This window comes from Dysidea avara, chromosome 15, assembly GCF_963678975.1.
Source record: "Dysidea avara chromosome 15, odDysAvar1.4, whole genome shotgun sequence".
Lineage (NCBI taxonomy): Eukaryota > Metazoa > Porifera > Demospongiae > Dictyoceratida > Dysideidae > Dysidea > Dysidea avara.
Window position 1 is genome coordinate 13886977 of NC_089286.1, and position 6893 is coordinate 13893869.

At 37.8% G+C, this 6893-nt stretch overlaps 2 long non-coding RNA genes across 2 annotated transcripts; both read right to left on the bottom strand.

Moving 5' to 3' along the window:
- Positions 1–3107: 3107 nt before the first annotated feature.
- LOC136245747 (uncharacterized) lies at positions 3108–3929 on the bottom strand. Its single transcript, XR_010696108.1, has 3 exons — positions 3776–3929; positions 3678–3726; positions 3108–3334 (listed from the first exon to the last, which is right to left on the bottom strand). It is a non-coding gene; the product is annotated as an uncharacterized lncRNA (long non-coding RNA).
- A 124-nt stretch (positions 3930–4053) lies between these two features.
- LOC136245746 (uncharacterized) lies at positions 4054–5160 on the bottom strand. The gene is made up of 4 exons (XR_010696107.1): positions 4875–5160; positions 4762–4822; positions 4438–4708; positions 4054–4385 (listed from the first exon to the last, which is right to left on the bottom strand). It is a non-coding gene; the product is annotated as an uncharacterized lncRNA (long non-coding RNA).
- Positions 5161–6893: the final 1733 nt, after the last annotated feature.

Genomic DNA, 6893 nt, shown 5'->3' on the forward strand with positions numbered 1-6893 from the left:
AATGTAAGGAGTTCAGCTACAAGCAAATCACCCTGTAGAGAGTTCAGCTACAAACAAACCAACCTGTAGAGCGATCAGCTAGAAACAAATTACCCTGAAGAGAGGTCAGCTACAAAAAATCACCTTGTAGAGAAATCAACTACAAACAAAACACTTTGCAGAGTGTTCAGCTACAAACAAATCAACCTTTAGAGCGATCAGCAACAAACAAATCAACCTGTAGAGAGATAAGCTAGAAACAAATCACTCTGTAGAGAGTTCAGCTAAAACAAATCCATCTGCAGAGAGATCAGCTACGTACAAATCACCTTATAGATAGTTCAGCTACAAACAAATTACCTTGTAGAGAGATCGGCTACAAACAAATCACCCTGCAGAGAGAACAGCTACAAACTAGACACAAAGTATGGAGTTCAGCTACAAGCAATCACCCTGTAGAGAGTTCAGCTAAAACAAATCAACCTGCAGAGAGATCAGCTACAAATAAATCATTTTATAGACAGTTCAGCTACAAACAAATTACCTTGTAGAGAGATCGGCTGCAAATTAATCAACTTGCAGAGAGATCAGCTACACACAAATCAACTTGTAGAGAGATCAGTTACAAACAAATCACCCTGTAGAGAGATCAGCTAGAAACTAGATACAATGCAAGGAGTTCAGCTACAAGCAAAATCACCCTTTAGTAAGTTCAGCTACAAACAAATCAACCTGCAGTGAGATCACCCACAAAAACGCACTTGTACAGAGTTCGGTTACAAACAAATTACCCTGTAGAGAGATCAGGTAGAAGAATTCACCTTGTAGAGAGTTCAGCAACTAGGGACCCGCTGCTGCACTGCTCAAAAATTTACCTATTATGCTTAAATTATGCCTAATTATTTGTGCCTCAGTTCTCATGCTCTGCTAATAATCTCCAATCTATGGATAAATAATAAGTGGCTGAAGCACAAACTTACTTGTCAAAATGCATATCACAGAAAAGATCGATATACTCTAATAGAGCAGTCAGCTATGTGATTGTTCTATTAGAGTTACTGACTGTTCTATTAGAGTATATCGATCTTTCTGTGATAGCTATTTTGATAAGCAAGAATTCATACTATTACACAAATATTCTACCTATTATGCTCAATGCTTTCAGACACCTATTATGCTCATAATTATGCCAGCATAATCGGCGGGTCCCTATCAGCAACAAAGAAACCACCATGTAGAGAGTTCAGCTGCAAACAAATCACCCAGTAGAAAGATCAGCTAGAAGAAGTTACCTTGTAGTGAGATCAGTTACAAAGAAACCATCATATAGAGAGTTCAGCTACAAAGAAATTACCCCGTAGAGAGTTCAGCTAGAAGAAGTCACCTTGTAAAGAGTTCAGCTACAAAGAAACCATCATGTACAGAGTTCAGCTACAAAGAAACCACCTGTACAGAATTCAACTACAAACAAATCACCCTGTATAGAGATCAGCTAGAAGAAGTTGCCTTGTAGATAGTTCAGCTACAACAATTCACCCTGTAGAAAGATCAGCTAGAAGAAGTCACCTTGTAGAGTGTTCAGTTACAAAGAAACCATCATGTAGAGAGTTCAGCTGCAAACAAATCACTCTGTAGAGAATTCAGCTACAATGAAACCGCCATGTAGAGAGTTCAGCCTCATACAAACCACCTTGTAGAGAATTCAACTACAACAAATCACCCTGTAGAGAAGAAATTACCTTGTAGAGAGTTCAACTACAAAGAAACCATCATGTAGGGAGTTCAACTACAAAGAAACCACCATGTAGAGAGTTTAGCTGCAAACAAATCACCTGTAGAGAGTTCAGCTAGAAACAAATCACCCCGTAGAGAGATCAGCTGGACGAAGTCACCTTGTAGAGAGTTCAGCTACAAAGAAACCATCATGTAGACAGTTCAGCTGCAAACAAATCACCCTGCAGAGAGTTCAGCTACAAAAAAATCACCCTGTAGAGAGTTCAGCTAGACGAAGTCACCTTATAGAGAGTTCAGCTACAAAGAAACCATCATGTAGAGAGTTCAGCTACAAAGACACCACCATGTGGAGAGTTTAGCTGCAAACAATTCACCTGTAGAGAGTTCAGCTAGAAACAAAATACCCTGTAGAGAGACCAGCTAGAAGAGGTTACCTTGTAGAGAGTTCAGCTACAAAGAAACCATCCTGTATATAGTTCAGCTACATTTCAAGTCACCCAGTAGAGAGATCAGCTGCAAAAAAATATCCTGTGGGGAATAATGGGCATGTAATAAATATATGTATATAATTTGTATAATTACTAATAAAATCAAAAATAATTGAAGTACAAAATTCTTCTTTAAGTTCTTTTCTTCTTCCTGTAGTAAAGAAAAAAACACATGGGTTAAAAAAGCCCCAAAGCCAGCCATAGGCCGGCTTTGCAGTATACAAATACAAAAAGAAGTGATATCTAATCAAGAACAGCCAAGCTGTAAAAAAAGGTGCGGCCCCCAAAAAGGCCATGGTGAAAAAAGATGTGAAATCCAAGGTGGCGGCCAAGAAATGGCTGTGATGGTAGGTTAATGGTTACATTTCAATAACGACAATTCAGGTGAGTTTTGTGCTGCTTGGTCTTGGCACCAAATTCACCTGAATTGTTGTTATTAAAATGTAACCATTAACCTACCATCACAGCCATTTCTTGGCCGGCACCTTGGATTTCACATCTTTTTTCACCATGGCCTTTTTGGAGGCCGCACCTTTTTTTACAGCTTGGCTGTTTTTGATTAGATAATAATACACTGTGGAATACAATATTGCACTGTGGCCACAATTGCAAGTTGTGGTACCAGACAGACAATGATATAGTTATGTTATACTTGGGGCCTGTGCCTGATTGTCGGCTTTCCAACTGCAGGTTCCATTGTCAGGAAAACAATAGTTGAGCAACTAACTTTAATCTGTTGCACCTAATAAGTGAGCACCAAAGCTCCTCATCCCTATTGGGTTCATACAACTGTCTACAAAATTCCGAAGATAGCTCAAGCAACGCTACTGTCAGGAATGCATTCCAGAAAACATGCTAGTAATCTACTTTGGTCTAGAAATAATTTTGTGCTAATAAAATGAATGTTATACTTTGATAATTTTTAAATGCTTTATTAGAGTATACTTCAAGGCTCTGTAACAATACAGGTGACATTTCTATTATATTGTAATAAAAATTAAGAAGGTTTGTGCCCTCTCTGTGCATTCATCATTTATTCAATTGTTAAAGTAAAGAGCAACAGAAGATCACATGTCACTGATCTGGTTGTTGGCAGGTCCTCCAGAGAGTAGATTTTGAAGGTAAGGCATCTGCTAAAATTTAAAAAAAAATAAAGCTATATAATGGCTAATTATCTTGCAATTATTGTGTAATGGAAATTATTATACAATATACTTATTATAGTGGAGCCTGTAAATTAACAACACTTGAGGAACATGTTGGCCATTTGCTTTTCATGGTACATAATTAGTGCAAAGGGTTGACTTGAAAATCTTTGACTTGAACTGTTAGAGGCAAAGCCAAAGTACTGCGAAGGCTACTGATATATCATACAGCTTCCTGCAATTCCTTGTAAGGAAGCATTTTTTCTAGCATTTATAGCAAGTATTTATCTAGTATTTATAACAATCTTAGATTCTATAGTCAGGGCTTTACCTCTATCACATACAAGAATGTGCAAGTACATGTGACAAGTAGGCAAGACCTGTAATTAAGAAAATTGAATATAAATTCAAATTATATGGTTATTGTACCTTGCACTGTGAATATATAATACATAATTGACAGGTCAGCTTTAGCCAGTTGAACATGTTCAACTGCCCAGGGGTCACCACGGGGAGGCGCTGACCATGTACGCAGTGTTATAGTAATATAACACTACCAATGACCCCCACCACCTCCTCCACCACCACCTCCTCCACCACCACTACCATACTAACTAACATCATCTTGAGGATATGATGTTGATCATCATCTTGAGGATATGATGTTGATCATCATCTTGCAGTTGATCATCATCTTCATATGTTGATCATAGACATATTTGATCTACATCATCAGCATAATGGTGATCATCATCCTAGCATCATCACATTGAATTTGATCCTGATGTGCATCATGGTAATCATAATCCTGATCCTCATGGGGATAATCTTCCTGATTGTATCTCATCGAGATCATCAGCATATTTGCCATCTTGATCATTTTCCATGGTGAAATCATGACCAACATCATGCTCCACAACATTGATCATCATCAATGTCTATATACCTGCAATAAAGAAATATTATAGTAAGTTGTAGCTATACAGTTGTTGGCTCAATGCTGGTAATCCTCATGATGTAAGATGTGATGTCATTGATGCTAGAGGAGATATTATGTACAATTTATAACAAAATACTAAGGTGATGTGCACCATGGTGATCATCATCCTGGTCATCATCCTGATCATCATGAGAATAATCTTTTGGATTGTTCAAGGTGATCATCATCCAGATTGTCAGCATGTTTATGATCATCATATTTCCTATCTTTATCATCATTTTCCATGGTGAAGTCATTCCCAACATCATGCTCCGCAACATTGATCATATATCTGCAGTAAAGAAATATTATAAGAAGTTGTAGCTACAGTTGTTGGCTCAATGCTGGTAATCCTTATGCTGTAAGATGGGATGTCATTGATGCTAGAGATGATATGTGCATTTTAAAACAAAATTAATACTAAGGTGATGTGCACCTTTGGTTGTCAGTTTTCAGTATATCACCATGATCATTACTATAGTCCTCATCTTGACAAACTGCAATTACACATTAATTATGATAGCAAGAAATTGAGAAGATAAACATTACCGATAAGCAATATGTCCTCTTTTCCTGCTTTTATAGTCCTACCAATGACTGTGTGTTGTCTTATTTACCAACGTGTTAGGAACTACAATATAACAAACATTTACTGACATAACTGACATATTAAATTACACCACATTGTGACCAATGAAGACAAAATGATAATCATCAGGTTTAGGATATCCTACTTCATACAATGCACTGCAACTTGATACAATGCTTGTATTCAATAATGATCATAACCTACAACCTGCTGGCCACTCCACTGAAGTGCAACATCATGCAGACTTTACATAAGATCTTCGTTGTAGCTTCTCCAAGGCATTGATTTAGGAAATTCATATTCTGTAAAACAGTATACAAATTATTAAATATCAAAACAACAGATTTTTACCTGTTACTCTCCAGAAACAAAAGGAGCGTATGCATAACTTACATTCACTCAATCTTTTCCAAAGAAGAGAATGTAAACATCTTTGTCAGTATTTGGTGACTCAACCCTAGTCAATTGGGAGTCATTTGCTAATATCCAGCCTCTCTCTTGTTTATGATAGGAGGTGTAGTGCCCTGAAGTAGCACTAGGTCCATGATGACAAATAACATTTTGTACTCTGTACCGTGTACCCTCCACCGTCAGTGTATAATGTGTTACATCATCAACTGATACTTTCATTTTGTGCACAACACCTCCTGTATAGATGTACAGTTTAAGTTGCACTACAATAAGGTCACTAGCTTGTATCAGTTGTTGCCTAGATTCTAACACAGCACCTTCATCATTACAAGTGGTACAGTGTGAACCCTCTAGTACTACCCAACTTTGCATCCTTGCAAACATACTGCTCAACGTAACATTAGTTGATGACCCTTCAGGGATGGTAAGAAGCAGTGACACATCATTTTGATTACTGGACGAAGTATATGGACAATTGGTACATCGTCTACTAGTCCTTGTTACCAAATTTAAGCAGTTTTCTGTTGTTCTACAATACATAGACATGTTAATCAAAATTCTGATGCATCTTGCTGTCTTTGCACAGAAAATGGCGCTCCTAGCATTCGGCGTACTTGTCTACTAGAAAGTACTTCTGTTCTTGATGGATTATTGTATGAGTTGGATAAATCTTGCAGAACTCTGTATCTACTGGCAATGAATGCACTTCTAAGAGCACTGTGCTGTAGGAGGGACTGTAATACAGAATTGGCATAACAAGATACACCATCTGTATTTTTGAAAGGCACACAGCTTTTAAACGATCTAGCAGCTGCACCTGCTCTAGATGGTCCTGGTCCTGAGATTTTGGATCCAGCATGTCCTTTGGTGTTCTTAATAGTAGAATCTGTAACTTTGTTTGCTGTACCTACTCTAGAGGTTTTGAATTCAGTAGTATTCTTTACATGTGCAGAATCTGTAGTTTTGGTTGCTGCACCTGCTACAGAAGAACTGGATTCAAGACTTGCACTATTATTTCCAGTGGTGCTATTTGCTGCTTTCAAATCTGTCATTGTTGGCTTTACATGTGGCTTGACAGATTCTGGAGCCTTTACATGCTTTTTACTATGGCCAACTGCATCTTTTGGAGATGGTCCAGTAGAATCAGCATGATAAAATAACAAATACACACCCTTTGAACCACGTGGCCAATTCTCTATACTGGTAGAAAGCTCAGTGCAATGTAGCCATTTTCCACTTATTGACAGTATAGCCTTGTACTCATACCCAGGTCGTGCTCTTCAAATTTTGTACTCACTCTCTTTAACAAATGTTGTTGATTATTTTGAAATTTAATAGTTATTGACTCTACCTTGTTGGCTTTTTCAATACTACACTGGATGGACTGCACTGTCCCAATAGCTCCATTAACTAGACCCTGAGAAACATCAATATTGCGGCGCAACATAACTTTACATCCAATCTTTACACGAATGATGTTCTCTAATCCTGCAGTTTGGGTGCAGTCTTCACTGCATTTGGTCAACTTTCCCTTTACTTTCTGCAAAATGGATCGTGACCAGTCCACA